The sequence below is a fragment of the Dipodomys merriami genome, unplaced genomic scaffold (assembly GCF_024711535.1).
Source record: "Dipodomys merriami isolate MVZ:Mamm:240054 unplaced genomic scaffold, mDipMer1.0.p SCAF_93, whole genome shotgun sequence".
In the NCBI taxonomy this organism is placed as follows: Eukaryota; Metazoa; Chordata; class Mammalia; order Rodentia; family Heteromyidae; genus Dipodomys; species Dipodomys merriami.
Window position 1 is genome coordinate 2,112,137 of NW_027206546.1, and position 18,934 is coordinate 2,131,070.

Consider the following 18,934-nt stretch of genomic DNA (forward strand, 5'->3'; position numbering starts at 1 on the left):
ACCTAACAATGTTCCCAGCAAATCATTGACTGAATTGCAGACCCAATAAGAAGTTGTGAAGTTATGGTTGTTTCAGGACACTAAGTTTTGTAGTGACTGGTCACAAAATAAATAGATCAAATATGCTTTTTATATGAAACAACTGGTTTTAGACCCTGGAGTGGCACTATAAACAAGAATGATCCCTGCCCTCCATGAGCTGAGTGTGTCAAGGGAGTGATCACACAAAATTACTCAATAACATCAGCATTCGAACTGGAGAACAGGGACAGGTGATTTTGTTCTTAATGGCAGTACTGAATTTGAACTGAGAACATCATCCTTTATAGGGAAGAATTCTCCTGGTGATCCCTGCTTCTAGCACTTTATGACACTGATCATATTTTTCAGTCATTTATTTATTTATTTATTTTTGTGCCTGTCCTGGGGTTTGAACTCAGCACTTAGAAGCTATCCCTAAGACTTTTTGTGTTCAAGGCCAGCACTCTACCACTTCAGCCATTGTTTCATTTTTGGCTTTTTTGGAGCTAATAGTCTCATAGGCTTTCTTGCCTGGCCTAGCTTCACTTGGTGATCTTCAGATCTCTGACACTTGATTAGCTGTGATTACAAGCCTGAGCCATTGGCACAGATCTGAGCCACTGGCTGACACTGATCATCTTGACTCTTGCTACCTCACTAGGCTGACTTCAGAACTATGTTCCTGCTCCGCTATGATATCTGTTCTCCCTGGGATGACAAGTGGGCATCACTGTGCCTGGTTTCTTCAGTCTAGATAGAGTCTCCTGCCCTTTTCCACCTGGGTTGACCTGTACTCATTGTGCTCCCATTGCATAGCTTTGTATAGCTGAAATAGCAAGTGATTCCCACAGCATAAGCTGCTGTTGTTGTAAGCCTTCGCCTAGGTTTTTATGAACCATCATGCTAAAACGATATGTGAAGCAGGTTTGGACCTCCCTTGGGTGGGCTTTACAATTCTATGGTCATTGATGCACCTCAGCTAGGATTGCCTACTGCTCAGACTAGGATCTCAGGCTCAGGCCTGCTGGGGAAACACTGGCTGTGCCTTCAAACTTGTTTTCTCAGTGACTGCTTCTATATATGGTTGCTTTCAGCCCTCTGCTGATGATGAGAGCAAGAAGCAGCCAGTCCAACAGGAATCCTCCTGGCTCTCCTTAAAGATAGCTACACAGGGCTAACTGTGCCTTTTAATTTGACCATGAAGAGAAGAAATAAATTGCAGTATGGTGAATTTACCTAGGCACTGGTACCTTAGAAAACGTTTTAGTCTCCCAGGGTAGACTTACTGACTTCTCCTCAAAGTAGGATACATAAATCTATGGGAGCTTTAGCCTCCGCGTGTTTGTCCTAGGATAGAACTTACTGTGAGTCATTCTGTGTGCATCAGGGTTTCCTTGGGTATTTTTCTTTCCTGTGGTTCCAGTGTCCAGCCTAAGGTGACATCCTGGCCCAACATCAGTTTCCCTTTAGTTGTTCATTTGCACTGTGTGGCCTTTTTGCCTGGATACTGTCTCTGAACTAGGCCCCTCCTTTACCTTTCCCTGAATAGTGAATGGTTGATAGGCTATAGAGTCTCACGTGCTAAATTATGAGTATTGAAGCTAGAAAGCCAGACATTGAAGTTTTGGAATAGTACAATTTGTGGAGCTCTAAAAACATTGTCCTTGGCGCTTTGGGCACCATTGAATATAAAAGACTTGAGCAAAGGACACTATCATTGATTTATGTTGACTTTTTGCCACTTCTCCTTCCCAGTCTTCATATATGAAGGAGGCCTACTGCACAATATGTGGATCTCTGAGGTGGAAAGTTTTGCCATATACAAGAGAGTTTGTTTATAATGCCACCACTGGAGGCAAGGGAAATGAAGTGTTGGGGGCCTTTGCATTCATCGTCCAACTTTCTGGCTCCCCATTGGTGCAAGTTCAGCAAGTGGCAGGATTAGGATACTCTCAGAGTACAGTTTTTAACTTCCCATTTCCATGGTTCCCTCCTCAGGCCCAAGTGCAGGGATGGTAGCTGCAATAGATTTGAGCTACTTCCAGATTCCTGACGAGCAAACACTCAACTGCAAGGCAACCCTACATCAGAAGGGGTGTCTGCTGTAGAGTAATTGGGTGTAAGTTGCTCAAATCTGTTCTCTGAAACTGATGAAAAAAAGGAATAACTGAAAGCTAGTGAAGCAAAGCAGGTTGTTTTTCTGCCTTGCCATTTCTAGGGTGTTATCCGTAACTCAGCAACTCATTAAAATCAAACTAATAAAATAGATTAACTTTAGAATCTAAATAGAGTTAGTGCTTAAGACAAAATCACATATGGTCAAAATTGTACTTCAGCTTCCTCTAGTGCCTATAAATTCAGTCACATACCACTTAGCAAGGCTTGCTTTGGTCATCAGTGGAGTACACACATGAAAGCGAGCACAACAGAGGATTTTGTAGCTGAAGAATTGTGGGACAATGACATCAAATGCAGCATAATGTATGTGGTGATGCTTATTGAACATCCTATTTTTTGACTGCCTATGTTTATTATTTTTTATTGTGATGGTGATGTACAGGAGGGTTACAGTTACATCAGAATGGAAATGAGTACAATTCATGTTGAACATAGTTAGCCTTCTCTCTCATTTTCTCTTGCTACCCCTTATACCCCTATTTCTCTGCCCCTCCATGTTGTAAAATTCACTTCCAACATAGTATCTTGTGAGTATAATTATTGCATTGGTTCACTCTTTGGACGTCCTATTTCTGTGTGTGTGTGTTTATGTGAGTGTGTGTGTGTGTAAGTTGTATTATTTTAATTAGTGAAAATAAATTATGCTTCCTTAAAAAAGCAGTATTATCACTATCTCATTAAAATCTGATATAAACCCACTCACCTTCCAAAACCAAAGGTAATATTTTACTAAAATAATAGACCAAAGTCTTTACAAGTTAACTTCTCCAGGTTACACACACATATGAAATCCTTATGACAGACAAATTACAGCTCCATACCAAAACATAGATAGCTAGAACAAAGCCACTATGAATAAATGACACCCTGGAAATAACTGATAGATGTTTTACATAGATTTACCAACAATTATAGGTACAAGTTAATTTTGGAATTCAGGTAAAGAATGAAATGTATCAGTGTACAAAGTAACCCATTTATTTCAATGCACATAGTATTAAGCATCTTTTTTTTTCTTTTTTTTATTTTTGCTGTTTTACGTGAATCACACCCCAGCCTTTTGTTTATATTTTGCTTTTGAGACAGGGTTTCACTAACTGCTAACTAGCCTCAAACTAAGTTCCTTATGTCTCCACCTCCCAAGTAGCTAGGATTACAGGAATACACCACCCAGAAAAATAGTTACATTTAAGGTCAATCCTAGTTGTTCCCTATGTAAAACCATTTTTTATTTGAAAAGAATAGACAGTTAAGTCAGAACCTACACCAAAAACATTCTAGGATTCTTTGATAAAATCAGATTATAAGGTGGTAGACTCCATTTCAGTCAGTGCCTGAAATAGTTTCACAAAGCAAGAAGATTTTTCTTAATGGATTCTCTCTTAACTCTGCTGTAGCTTCTTAAATCTCATAGACAGGCAAAGTTGACCAGTCTTATCGTTTTGAGAACCAGCTCTTCATTCTAGGTCTTCTTTATGTAACTTAGGAATTCCTCTTTTTCCATTTGGCAGCCACTTTTTTTCCCACTGTACTTGCAGTTGCTGTAACACAGCACCAATTTCCTTCCTGGAAGAAATGCCAACTTTTCTAATGTCAGGTCCGCTCATAGGGAAGTGTGCAGGGACCACTACTACATCTCCATGAGGAGACTGCGTTCACCCTGGTACTTCAGCAGCTCACATACTCTGGCATTTCCATCTGGCTCTCTGGAATCTACAATGAAGTTTTGATAGGGTTTCAATGGTTTTGAATGATCTGATGCTGTAACTAAGTCTTTCCTATTTTTAACTCTAAATAAGCCAATGTTTTTCCTCTTCTTGTGAAATCTTCAACCTCAAATCCCATTTTGTGACATCATCTTGTACTTTCCGCAGTGAGGCCAAGATGGGCCTTCGCTTTGCTTAGCAAGTATCAACATTTTCACTGACTTCACTATATTCTTATAAACTTGCAATTGTGGGTAAACCTTTATGAGGAGCCATATCAAGATCATAGTTCAGGTGAAATAAGTCGTTTACACATTTACCAAAAAGAATTTTTTTTCAGTTCTACCCAAATGCACTCTCCTGATAGTCCAGCCAAGCCTTTTGCATTTTCTGCGATTGCTTCCAAAGTCTCAGCATCATGTTTACCAAGTTTTTCCACAATTCTACCATCAAACCTGAAGTAGCTTAAAATCCGAAGTTAATCTTCTTGTATTCTTTGATGTGTGTGTCCTACAAACCGTAACTTTCTTATTTTTTTAAAATCTTCATAGCCACTAAAATAATCGAGTCAATAACCATCAAGGCCTAGAAACATGGAGTTTATAGTGAGGTCTCTGTGTTAGGCATCCTTCTGCCGGGCAGCTGTGAATTCTACCTAGGCATGTCTTCCGTCACTTGTGACATCTATCCTCAGTGTGGTAATTTCAAAATTGCCTTCACGAAGCATAGCCATGATGGTTCCCTGCTTCTCTCCTTTGTTGGTCATCCGAATGCCACCTGACAGAAACATCTCCCTCATTTGGGTTTTGGTGGCAAAATGGACATCTTGAAGTTTCACCCCATTCGGCAGATCCCTCACCGCTCCTCTTGCTGTTCTCAGCTCTTGATTCTCTTTCACAAGTAATTCTATCAGACTCTTCAATCCTCCCGTGAAAAGGGACTGGAATCCTGGAGACTGCCATTTCAAGACAGAGCTTTCTCCAGCCTGCATCCTGTCCTGCCTGCCCAGGAAACAGCAGCCTCTGCATCTGGAGAAGTGGCCACACATATCTGCCAGGTGGGCACGTGGGCACACCGACCACACTTCCCTGCTCACCCACCACACTTCCCTACAAGCACACCACACTTCTCTGCACACCCAGCACACTTCCCTGCGCACCCACCACACTTCCCTGCGCTTCCACCACACATCTCTGTGCACCTACCACTCTTCCCTGCACACCCAGCACACTCCCCTGCATGCCCACCACACTTCTCTGCAGGTGGCGGTGAGATGCGATTTTATTCATCAAGTGCCAGAGGCTCACCTCCTTGTCTAGAGGTGGCTCAACCCCAGCCAAGCAAGAGGGCCAGGCCTTGAGTTCAAGCCCCACCCACATCAAACATCATGTAAAAAAAAGTACATTTTCCTATCCCTCCCGAAGGGCAGACTTTGGGGTACTTTAGGGGAAGGAGGAGTGGAGCAGGACTCCAGAGAACAAACTAGACCTCCAGATAATCACAGCAATAACCAACACAACTGGTCTGTATTTTGTCATTGCTCTGAGACTTTGTGGAGGTTGAACTTAGAGGAACAGGACTAATTATTCTGATAAAGACTATTTCAAGGCATCTTAGCATTCAGACTGTCATATGGCGTAACTGCCTGCTTTTAGCCTAGTTCACAGAATCGGGGAGTAAAATGCAGAACTGAAAAGTTTGAACCTTTTTGCACTGGTTTTGCAGGCATGCAAAAAGCTGAAATTATGGTCTCATGGATGCTTCTACCCAGTCTTCAAGGCAAGGCCTGGGAAGCTAAGCAGTGTGTAATAGGTTCTGAGTCTCTGCATTAGCCCTTCAGAAGATGATGTGTGAAACAGTGGCAAGTCAGTGGATAGGAAGTTGTAGATGCCAAGGAACATGAGCACAGTCAGAACAAGAGTGAGGCTAGGTAGGCAGCAAATGACAAGTCCACCAGGACAGGGTTTCCCAAGAAAACTTCTGATGCCACTGTATCCCCTAGATGGTGACATCAGCTACAGCATTTAATGCTTATCTTCCTGGATTTAAGTCTTGTTTTGGTCCATACCTTCTTTCTGGAGACCAATTCTTTCCTTTTGGGTACTTTATTCTTCCTGGTACTAGACTTGAACTCAGGACCTGGCCCTTTGTGATCACAGGCTGGTGCTCTACCATTGGAGCCACACCTCTAACCCCCTCATTCCTCCTTTTTGGAAATATATTTACTTTGTGCCATTGTATGTTGGCAGTATGTAGTTTGTTGATTTCCTAGGGGTTCAGGGAACAGCGTTTTTCTTGAGTCTTAGAGGAGACTTTGAAATTGGCTTTTGAATAATGTTGGAACTATTAAAACTTGGGGAACCTGTGGAGATGGACAAATGCAGTTTGCATTATGAGATGGACATGAACTTTTGGAAGCAAAGGGTGAGATATCACAGTCTGAATATGAAATGACCCCATTACTAGGCTGATGTATTGAAGGCTTGGTCCTCAGCTGGTCGCACTCTCTGGGGAGGAAATGGAGGTGGGTCTAGGCTGGAGAAATAAGTCACTGGGAGTACGTCCTTGAGGCTATCTCTTGTCCTAGTCCCTTTCTTTCTTTGCTTTCTGGCTGCAAGTTGCTTTGCTCTGATGTGTTCTCCCTGTCAGGATGGACTGAGGCCTCTGAAATATGAGCTAAACACAGGGTTCTTTCTTTTAAGTTCTGGCTCTCTTCCAGCTTAGGCATACAGCTGAGTGACTATCCATCTACTTAAGTTTCCCATCATTGCTGGCATCACAGATACATACTATCATGTCTGACTAACCTGTATAGAGATGGAGTCTGAAGAACTTTTCTGCCCTGGCTGGCCTGGAACTGATATTTTCCAAACTCACTTTCCTGTGTTGTGTAAGATGGCAGGTACATACCACTGCTCAGCTATAGGTTGTGAAAGGGATTTCTTCCTGGGATTGCCTTGAACTATGTTCTTCCTATTCCTAGCCTCCCAAGAAGGTAGGCTTATAAGTGTAAGCCATTGGCACTTGCCTAGACAGTAAAACTTCAAAGGCAGTCATGACAGTGGACACAGCTCAGTCAATAGAGTAGTGACAAATTTTGTTAGGAGATGTTGGCAGGGTACAATGCTTTTGCTATGGAGCATGTGGAGGTATTCTGGAAGGTCTTTCTGGACTAAGTATGGGTGTGTTTGTTTGGATGTGTATCCACTTGATGGTATATTAATCAGCTACATATTTTTCTACAGTTTTCATTTTAAAATATTTTTATTTAATTACTTGTACAAAGGAGTTGCCATTCAATAAAGCAGTTTAAGAATACAATGAGTTTTGATTAATGTCACCCCTTTATCATTTGCACACTCTATGAATTTAGTGATGCTTTTTATTCTACAGTAATTTCCTTAGGTTATAACATTTCCTGTGCATTCCTGCTCTCAGCCATCAGGCATTTTAGTTATTTCTCCCTTTGTTTTCTTTCGTCTTCTGTTCTAGTCTCATGGTTCAGTCTGCATTATGGACTACCTGTGTTCCAAGTGCCTTGGAGCAAGAGCACATATATGGTGTTGTTAGTGCAAGTGGAGAAGTTGGAACATGATTCCAGAAGAGACTTCTATGAGAACTTATAACTAGTTTCCTCTCTTTGAAAGGGGGCTGAGAAATGTGGTTTTTGACTGTTCCCAGGGTAGGAGAATTCTAATGGAAGAAAGAATAGAATTTAAAGGATGCTACCATCTTTACCACAGACATGTTTATCTCATGGTATGCCATATTATATTTATTTGTATCTATTTGTACAAATGTTTCCATGTCCATAGTTTGTCTTTTCATGTTGCTAACAATATACTTTGGGTAGCAGAAATTCCATTTGTTACTTGTACAATATTAAAAAAAAATGAACGATGGGCTGGGAAGGTGGCTCAGTGGTAGAGTGCTTACTTTGCATGCCTGAGGCCCTGGGTTCCTCAGCACCTCATAAGCAAAAAGAAAAAATCCAGAAGTGGCACTGTGGCTAAAGTGGTAGAGCGCTAGCCTTGAACTGAAGAGCAGAGGGACAGTACCCAGGCCCAGAATTCAGGCCCCAGGACTGGACCCCCCCAAAAAAAACACACAAAAAAAACAAAAAAAATGAACTAAAAAAAACCAACTAGCTGGGCTCCAATGGTTTATGATTGTAATCCTAGATACACTTGAAGCTGAGATATGAGGACTGAGGTTCAAAGCCAGCCTTGGCCAAAAATTCTATGAGATTCTTAACTTCAATGAACCACCATAAAGCTGGAAATAAAGAAAAAAAGAACTAAAAATGTATAGTAGATCTACATAAAAGATATATAGAACATAACATAAGAGAAAAGATTTGTGACTAGATTTGACAAAGATGACACTAAAACCATGGTATTTATAGAAAAAAGGTTTAATTGTACACTTTTATAAGAAATGTGTTTGTTATATTCATCAGGACTTAGTCATGCTTGGCCTATATTTGTTTGTTTTGTTTGAAATTGCTCTTTTTTAATTGTTTATTTTCTTGTTTTATTTTGTGATGATCCTGGGTCTTGAACGCAGGGTCTGTCCCTTGGGCTTTTATGCTGGAGGCTAATCTCTACCACTTTAAGCCACAATGCTGCTTCCAGCTTTTTGATAGCTAGTTGGAGGTAAGAGTCTCATGGACTTTTCTGTCTGGGCTGGCTTTGAACTATGATCCTCAGATCTCAGCCTCCTGTAGAGCTAGGATTTCATGCCGGTGCCACTGGCGCCTGGCTGAAATTGTTTTTGTTTTGCCAGTCATGGGGCTTGAAATCTGGGCCTGGGCACTGTCCCTGAACTTTTCCCTTCAAGGCTACTACTCTGCTACTTGAGCCACAGTGCCACTTCCGGTTTTCTAGTGGTTAATTGGAGATAAGAGTCTCAGAGACTTTCCTGTCTGGGCTGGCTTTGAACTGCAATCCTCATATCTCAGCCTCCTCAGTAGCTAGAATTGCAGGTGTGAGCCACTGATACCCAGCTAGTTTTTGTTGTTGTTTTGTTTTGTTTTACATAAAATTGTTCAACTTCACATTCCTTAAAATAGCCTTAAAACAGTGGAACTTGAGTGTGCAGAGAGATATTTCTGTTTTAATAAAGTGACCTGAAGGCTCTGGAAGTAGAATAAAAATGATTTACTAAGTGAAAGATGCGGTTGAACTGAGTTGGCTAGATAATTATAGCATATTGAAAGACACCATAAACATTGGAGAATTCTGCTCTCAGAGTCAATCAAGATTTTTACTTATTAAAATATACCCTGAGGGAATGAGGTATGGCTCAAGTGGTAGAGCACCAGCTTTGAACAAAAAGCCAAGGAGGATTGTGACGCCCTGAGTTCAAGCCTCAATATTGGACCCGCCCTCCCCCAAAAAGAAGATAATAGCCACAGCCAGGTTAGGTACCTAACTACATGGAGAGCTGAGATTGACGGGATTGTGGTTCAAGGCCAGGCTGGCAGAAAGTTTGTGAGATCCCTTCTCAATGAAGAGCTGGATGTGATGGCACACATCTATCTGTTAGCTACCAAGACTAACATGTGAACATTCTGATGCATGTCTTGGCCATGTTTTTGAGATTCTATCTCAAAAGCAACAAGCAACAGTTAGGGCTGGAGGTGTGGCTCAGTGGTGAAAGCCCTTGTCAAGCAAGCCTGAAGACGAGAGTTCAAACACATGCACACACATAAACACACACATGCATACATACACAAACATAGTTGAAGATTCATGATGGACATTATTTCTTAAGAAAGCATGTATGGAGACTAATTAATACTCAGGATAAAGGAGGTGTTTCTATATTGAAAGACTGCCACATAACTATCCAACTACTTTAAGGTAAAGTGGAAAAATTTCAAATATTTTGAGTTAACTTTTTTATTAACTCACTAACTTCCATTATGATAACTTCATATAGGAGAGCTTCTAGGATATACTATACTGTAGACATATACACTTATTCTACTTTATATATCTCTGTATCAAGCCATATTTTTAAAGTATTTTTTTATTTTGTTATTACACAATATGGATGTTTAATGTCTAATGTAGTGTTTCTGTCTTTTCACTTTTGATATATTTTTAATCACCTCAAATAGTTTACTAAGTTACTAATGTGCCTTACTGGTAAAATGGTATTCTTAGCCAGATTTTATGTTTTAATTTAAAACATTTTATTTCTCAGTCAAAATACAGTTTATTTAGTGACCTATCTTTTTTAAATGGCTCAACAATTCAAGAATTATTCATTAATTCTTCTTCACCCATTTTTTATTTATTTATACATTTATTTATTTAGCGAGAGCCTTGGCTTAAACTCAGGGCCTTGGGCTCTTGTTTAGTTTTTTTCATTCATGACACTCTGCCACTTCATGTATACCTCCAGTTTAACATTTTTCTAAATATTTGGAGATAGGGTCTTCTGGACTTTTCTTTCTGGTCTGACTTTGAGCCAATATCTTCAGATCTCAGCCTCAGCCTAATTGTTAATATTTAAAAGTATTTAAGATCTCAAAAGAAACCTTTCCTTTTATATATTGTGAAGAGGTAAATAATTTATTATTTTTCTCTACTGGTAAAGGAAGAAAAAAAAAACAGGTAGCAAAGAGGTATAAACTGGGCCTGGAAAGGTGGCTCAGTGGTAGAGCACTTGCCTTGCATGCATGAGGCCCTAGGTTCAATTCCTCAGTACCACATAAGCAAAAAGAAAAAAGCTGGAAGTGGCACTGTGGCTCAAATGGTAGAGTGCTAGCCTTGAGCTGAAGAGCTGAGGGACAGCACCCAGGCCCAGAGTTCAGGCCCTACGACTAGAACCCTCCCCCACAAAAAAGAAGTATAAACTGCTTATAGAGTAGTAGTTCTCAGTAGGATGACTTTTTGTTCTCTAGGCACCACCTAGAGACATTTTTGGTTGTCACAACTCAGAGGGTGCCTCTGACATCTGGTACTTAGAAGCTACAGATACTGCTAAATGTCCTCATAATGTAAGAGACCTCATCCCCAAGCTCCCACTATACACACAACAAAGGCACACAATATCAATATTGTTGAGACTGGAAAATATCTACTGTAAAAGAATGAAATAGGATAGCTTGAGGAAAAAAAAAAAAGAAAGACCTTTCTCCAAAAGTACCACAATTAAGAGTGTTTAAATCAGGAGAGCACAAATGTGTTTTCCATGGGTATGAAGGAAGATCTAATATTAACAAGTTGTTATTGGACCAGGTGTATTTATTCACAAGGGGAATACAATTCTGTGTACTTAGCTGCCCTAAACAATCTTAGATTTAAAGGTTGGTGGATTATTAGGAGGATTTTGCTGGTAGAGGATTGTATTGATGAAATAAAATAGTCTTTGGGGGAAGTATCTCAGATGGTTGATATAAATAGCAGTTTTAGGACACTGGGTATATCTGCTAAGTTTGTTTTGAGTAGAAGTCAGAGTAAACTCATAGACAGTGCCCAGGTCCTGAGTTCAAGCCCCAGGATTGGCATAAAATAAGAATGTCTCTATATTGTTGTAATACTTTTACTTTATTAGAAATTGTTCTCACGATTCAGTTCTATGGAAAGTGTATTATTTCCCTAATAAACTTTCCTGCCAACATTTTTACTACAAAAAATATAAATAAAATAAAAATAAAAACTGGCTATCAACAATTTAGTAACTGGCTCCCAGAATTCTTTTTTTTTTCCAAATCAATCAGTAATGGTCCTTCCAAAAGCAGCCTAGGAAAAAGCTGGAGTATGTGTTCCAAGCTTATTCCATGAGTTAATTCTGCTGCTCTCATGCCTTTTGAAACTGGCTAATAGTGCTTTGATTTGACACAGTTCCTTGAAGAATCAGGTTTACCTGAGCTGCTGGAAGTTGACCTCACACACCGCTGCCTCAGCTCCCCACACAGCACATAATACACCAAGAGCTTTCACCTCACTAGATCATTTTTAAGTGTTTGTCCATTATGGATAAGATAAAATTACACTTCACCAAAAATATGAGTGTTCCCCCAAATTCTATATCCTTACCAACCCTCAGTAGTGTCAGTCTTTGCCATTATCGTCATCCTGTGGGGTCTTAATTGATATTATTTTGTCATTTGATTTGCATTTTTGTATGGTGATTAGTGAGGTTGAACACCTTTTCATATGTCTCACAATGGTGTTCAGGTTTGTTGCTGCCGCTTGGAGTTTTTGTTTTCTGTTGTTGTTAACTAGGGTTTCCTTATAGCCCACTCTGCAACTCCCAAGTGCTGGGATTACAGTCAGGAACCATCACACCCAGAATCATATTGTCATTTAAATATTTACTTGAATGATGTATGCTAGCGTTCTTGTTAAATAAATATATGAGATAGATAAAGATAGAAGATAAAAGCAAAAGCTCATACTGGCTCACAATTCCAGGTGTCAATCCATGGCCAGCTGGTTCCATTGTTTTGGGGCCTGTGGCAAAGCAGAGCATGATGGCATAGGTCACATTACTCAACTTGGGCTGCCAGGAAACAAAGAGAGAGATAGACAGGAGTTAAGATTTCCATTCTCCCATTTGAGTCCACAACTTCAAGGACCTAAACCTCCCACCTGTAGTCCATATCTTAAAGATTTCTATCACTTCTCAATATCAGCGGCTGAAGACCAAGCCATGGACCTTCGCATGACATCACAGTCAAAGGAGAGTAATATGACTCTATTTCCCCATTTTCTGTTCAGGATTTGTCTTCATTAATATGTAATTATTTGTATATTTTATATGTGGGACTCCTCTGTTAATTTTATGTTTGGGAAATATCTTCTCTCACTCAAGTGTGTGTGTGTGTGTGTGTGTGTGTGTGTGTGTGTGTGTGTGTGTGTGTGACTTTACATGCTTAGTTGTATTTTTTTAATTCTTAATTTGAATTTTGTTGGCTTATCAATCTTTATTGCTGGAATATTTTTGTGCCCAAATATTATATTGTTAAAGAAATATGTTCCTCTTCAATAAGCATAATGATATGTTCCCCAATTATTCTCCATGAGTTTTGTTCTTTGTCCTTTACTTAAATTTCCAATTCTCTGGAAGAAAAAATTAATATTTTGTCACTAATTTTAAGTATATATTTTTAAATATTTAAAAACTTTCCTTCAATACTGAAAGGCCCTATTTAACTAGCTTTGTTGATTATTAAATTTTAAAATACATATATTTATTGTAAAGATACTGTACAGAGCGGTTACAGTTACATGAGCAAGGTAGTAAGTCTATTTCCTACTGAGCATTTTTACGTGCTCCTTTGTTTTTCCCCTACCATCCCTTTCCTCCCCACTTCCCCAACTCCTGCCTCCCCAGCTGAAAAGTTGTAAAGTTCATTTTCAACATAGTTTTTTGTACATCTTTTTGTTACAATGGGTCATCCTGAATCCTTATTTCAACATTTTGTTATTTCCCTTCTTTCATGCTGTACTGTTACCTGGCAGGCTGATTTTTCCTACTATCAACCAGATTTTTTTTTTAATCTGTTTTAAAGATTACAACTCAGTGCAAATGGCTCACATCTGTAATCCTACACAGGAGACTGAAATATGAAGATCACAATTCAAAACCAGCACAAGCAGCAAAGTCTATGAAATTCTTACTTCCAATTAATCACTAAGAAAGCCAAAGGTCAAGCTGCAACTGAAGTGGTGGAGCACCATCCATGAGCAAAACAAGTGAAGGGATAGCATCTAGGCTCTGAGTTCAAGCCCCAGTACCAACACAAAATAAGAAGAGGAGGAGGAGGTTGGGGAGGAGGAAGAGAACATCCCATTATCTTTCTCTACAGAGAATGCATGCGACTTCTACCAATTGTTTTGAAGAACTTGACATTCTTTTACCCCGAAACAAAAACTATTTGCAGTAATTCAGTCTTTCAAAGACTGTCTGCTTCTGATTTAAATTGTAGTTTTATGAGCTGTGAGCTCAAAGCCAGGGATTTCCAGGCATCTTCCCACATCTGAATTTAAATTTCTATTACTTTTCTGGCTATCCAGAGCAATAGTCAGGCTCTAAGACTCGTGTTTCTTGCCAATACTATGGCTTGAACTCAGGACCTGAGTACTGTCTTTCAGAGAATTCATTCAAGACTGGTACTCTATCACTTGAGCCAGACCTCCAGCTTTTTGGTGGTTAACTAAGAGGTAAGAGTGCATAGACTTTACTGCCTGGGCTGGCTTGGAACCATGATCCTCATATCTCAGTTTCTGTTTGTGTGTGTGTGTGTGTGTGTGTGTGTGTGTGTGTGTGTACTAAGGGTCTGAGCATGATCATTGTTCCTAAGTTATTGTTTATTTAAAGCTAATGCTCTACCACTTGAACCAAAGCTCCACTTCAGCATTTTTTGTGGCTGATTTTGAATTACAGTCCTCAAATCTGAGCCTCCTGAGTAACTAGGATTCCAGGCACGAGCCACTAGCATTTGGCTTAAGATATGTTTCTCTTCTATACAAAAAGCAACCTCTCACTGTTAAGGGAAAGCAGTCCAAACTTGGAACTCACTACTCAGGTCTCAATTCTTTCTTGAGTCTATCCTGATTTAACTTGCTCTCTTGGCAGTTCTCTGATGTCTTCATGATAATGTGACTGTTGCTCTTTGGTGGATCATAAAACACAATGTGTCTTTGTAACTTAATGGATAGTCAGAGCTGAGGGTGAGTCCTTTCCCAATTATCTTGAATAATATAAGTGTCATGTTTTGTTCTTCTCTCCAGTAGAATTTCCTAATTTTTTTTCCTTGTGCCATTAACTGAAGTGACAAGTCCCTTATCTGTGGTTCATCTCTTTGGATCCTTTTGTTACCTTTTAACTTTCGGATTGACTACTAACGCACTTATGAAAATTGAATCAATGATCAAACTGCTTGAGGGAAAAGTGGCATGTTTCGTGTTATTGCAGCATCATTACATGGCAGAACAATGAACTGAGTTCTAAGCATGAGACAATGAATTAAAGTATGAATATTTGCAGGATGTAGAATTCCTGAATTTCTATCCTGAGCTTTACATAAAGGGCATGTCTCTGTATTGTAAGTTCTAGGCTCTGCATAGGATGAAGTTCTAGGGGTTGAACTCTTCATTTCTCTAAGGAAAACAAACCTCCACTGAAGCCTTGGGTTGAAAGATCTGAATTGCAGAAAAAGAAATTTTAATTGTCTGAGAGAAAATGAGTTGCTGGAAGGACTTGATCCCAGAACACTCTGAGAAGAAGTCAGAACAAAACTGTACATGACTGAGTTGAAGCTCCAAGTGAGTAAACAATGCATGAGGTTGAAAATAGTCCCTTAGATTCAGATACCACCTTTGAGGGAAGCAGAAGGGAGGTGGTGGCAGTTCCAGCAGGCTGGGTGCTGGTGGCCTGTAATCCTAGCTACTCTGGGGCTGAGAGCTGGGGATCAGGATTCAAAGCCAAATGGGGCAGAAAAGTCTGAGAGACTCTTTTCTCCAAATACCCCGCAAAAAGCTAGAAGTAAAGATGTGGGTGGAGTAACAGCACCAGCCTAGATTAGAAAAGCCACGCAACAAATGGGAGGCCCTGAGTTCAAGCCCCAGGCCAACCAAAAAAAGAAACCGCTTCCACAAATAGGTAGGGCTTCTGCAAACAGATATCCCTGCTACCAAGTGGAACAACTATAAGTACAAGACAACAAGGATGCTTTGCTTTGTTAAGGTAAAAGTCAAAGCACAAACACTAACTGAGGATAAGGAGTCCTTCCCCAAATTTTGAATAATATAAACCCCGGGTTTCTCATAAAACTTATAGAAGAGGTAGAAGCTGTTTCAAACACACCTGGAATTGGATTTCTCATTAACCTTCACAGGTGGGAGCCCTAGCTAGATTTAATTTGATTTAGGAAAATAAAGAAATGTGACCTTTTTTACACAGGAATGTCATGAAACAATTCATTTAGGTTATAGTCCTAATAGTAAAACACAGAAAAAAAAACTAAATACCAGACATTAGGGCAAAGAGCAATCATTTTCCATTATGTGGGTTATTAAAGATTTTATAAAATTTTATGCGTTTATTAAAAAACTGTAACTAGGCTATTTAACAATGGTAATGGATCTTATACACTATTTTCAAGCTTAAGAGAAAGAAAACTCTCATACACCTTTAACTGCAAGTTTTAAAAGACTGTACAAAAAAAGACAAAGTCTAGAAAAGATAGAAAAAATAAAAGATTTGATCATTTGGGTGATTCACATTTTTCTTTCCTATTTTTTAATTTTTAATTTTATTGTCAAGGTGATGTACAGAAAGGTTACAGTTACATAAATAAGATAGTGAGTACATATCTTGTTGAACTTGTTACCCCCTCCTTCATTTTTCTCTCACATACCCTTCCCCCAACCCCCCTTTCTTTCCTAATTGAAGTAATTTTTAACATATTTTTTAGGTGTCATATATATGGGACTTTTATTTTTAATGATATATGATACAGTAACTTGCAATTCATTGCAGTGCCATTCTTTTACTGAATGGATCAGTATCACTCACTCAACATATGTTTATAGAGCACTTATAAAGATAGCAAATCTAGAGATAATCTTACTACAGTGGCAAATAGAACAAAATGCAAGGTGGGGAGGTGTGCATGTTTTATCAACTGTTTAACTTTCATTATTCAAACTACTTATTGCGAAGAATCAGTGGTATTTAACATTTTTTAGGCAAGGTTGGAATATATTTTTTGTACTCATCCTGGGGATTGAACAACTGATGAATCTATACTGACACATTATTATCATCTAATATCCACATTTTACTCTGTTCTTAAAAAGCAATCTATTTTTCTGTGATTGGGATCAAGCCCGGGGACTCGCCTACCTGGGAAGGTAATAATCTACCACAAAACTATCCTCCAGAGAAAGGTTCATTCCTGATATTGTATATTATACAGTTTTTGGACAAGGATATGATGGCATGCATCTGCTATGAGAGTATTATGCATAATATTTCCACTGCTCTAAATCCTCTTTGCTCTGGCTGTTCATCCATCCTCCTCCTAACGCTCTGGCAGAGTTCCTGTGATTCACACCATGGGTTTTCTTGGAAGAACAGTGTAAAGTGTAACCTGTGTAACCTTAACCAACTCAGTAAAATAATTTACTGCTTTAATTTCTTCTCTCATAAATTAGCCGTCAATGCAAATGTTTAATAACAGAACTATGAATAAGGACTTATAAAGACAGTATGAAGGGTCAGGGATAATTTAGTGCTGCAAGACACATGGCTAGAGGAGACTGTAGGCATCCTGTGCTTTATGGAGAAAGAGGACTTTGCAAAACCCAGAGTCATGCTATGTGGAAAGGATCGCCTGAGGGGCTGTGAACTTAACACACAGATACAGCCAACTTCAGCGATCTGAAGAAAAGAATATTTACCTTTATTTTCATCATCTTTCTTCCCTCAGATTTCCTCATAGTGTTGCCCATTGGCCAAACCGAAGAAAAAGGGCAGGAGAAAGCCAGGATGCACATGGCAAGAAACAATGAGAAGGAAGGATGGAGAATCCATCTGCAAAGGCAAATGGAAACTGCAAAGTACAGATGATAAGTAGAGCCAGCTTAACTCCATTGTTTGTTATTTAATAATGACTTGGAGACAAGTGGCCCAGAATTCATGAAGTCAAGATCCAGAAGTATTGTTGTCAAAGCCCCATTGTTGGCCACATCTAAGCCAAGCCCTAACTGGTCCTCAGATATTCCTATTTTCAGAAAGGAAAGGACTGTTGTTTATGACCTCCACTTTTTCCTATCCTCTGAACCTTGGAGATAGCCTTCTAATGTATGATCCAAGTCTATTCAATTGGTCACATATTGAGGGGAATTAGGTAAGTGTATACCTTTAATTTATATTCTCAACAAGAAGTTCATTGGAGCACTCTGAAATCCTCTTTGGTTTTAAAACTTTCTTAACCATCTTTCTTACAACTAACAATGGATGTATTTTTCCTTCCTCTCTCAATCCATACATTCTGAAATATTTTTAGTGGTCATATCAGGGTAACAAAAAAAGTCCACTTAGGTTTGAAGGTCAAAAACTAAATATATTAGTTCATAGTGTATAAATGTGTATGGTCAGCAATGAATGTAATCACTATACCCCTTGTGGAAATGAACAATTTACAGCAACTGTCATTGTCCTTATAAAAATACCCTTCCTCAGTGGTGACAGTGATCAGATGTGCTGTACTCATAAATTGACATATAGAGTTGAAATCCCTTTGTAAAATTACTTAAAAAGTAAAAATTATGTTGGGTGCTGGAGGCTCATGCCTGTAATTCTACCTATTCTAGAGGCTAAGACTGAGGATCACAAAGACACTCATCTCCAATTAATCACCAGAAAACCAGAAATGGAGCTGTGGTTCAAAGTGGTAGAACACTAACCTTGAGAAAAAGAGCTCAGGGACAGCACCCAGGTCCTGAGTTCAAGCCCCATAACCAACAGCAACAAAAAAAATAAAATTTTAAAAAGAGAATACAAAAATAATCTCCTGCCTCTTAAATAAATCAAGGAATTGATTCCTCCAATAGGGCTTTATGAATTAGCCACTTGGTTGCTATTGTCATGAATGAAATTTGCAAAATATCCATGGAGCCAAACCAAAAATAAATCCATTTTATAATAAGCAAGGAATTCTGAAAATAGGCCACAAAAAAACATCCCTAAACAGAGCACAGCTGGCTTATGTTTATGACCCTATTCAGGAGGCTAATCTTCAGAGGATCCTAGTTCAAGGTCAGCCTGGGAAGAAAAGCATGTAAGAGTATGTCCATAATAAGCAACACAAGCTTGACTGCGGGTGTGGCAGAAGTGATAGATCACCAGCAGAGCAGGCTGAGTGTGAGGTCCTGTGTGTACATTACCATAGTGCCAAAAGCACTAGCATGAAAAGAAAATTATACATTTCATTTCATTAAAGAACTTAACATTGTCAAAAGGTATCATTAAAACTATAAAAAAGATAGGCCATATGGACTATA

At 39.2% G+C, this 18,934-nt stretch overlaps 2 pseudogenes; one reads left to right on the plus strand and one right to left on the minus strand.

The window, feature by feature from the left end:
• Positions 1–3,661: 3,661 nt before the first annotated feature.
• LOC138821693 (CCA tRNA nucleotidyltransferase 1, mitochondrial pseudogene) lies at positions 3,662–4,896 on the minus strand (annotated as a pseudogene).
• Positions 4,897–6,239: 1,343 nt separating this feature from the next.
• The window catches only part of LOC138821694 (CCA tRNA nucleotidyltransferase 1, mitochondrial-like), a 30,604-nt pseudogene continuing 17,909 nt past the window's right edge, over positions 6,240–18,934 (plus strand).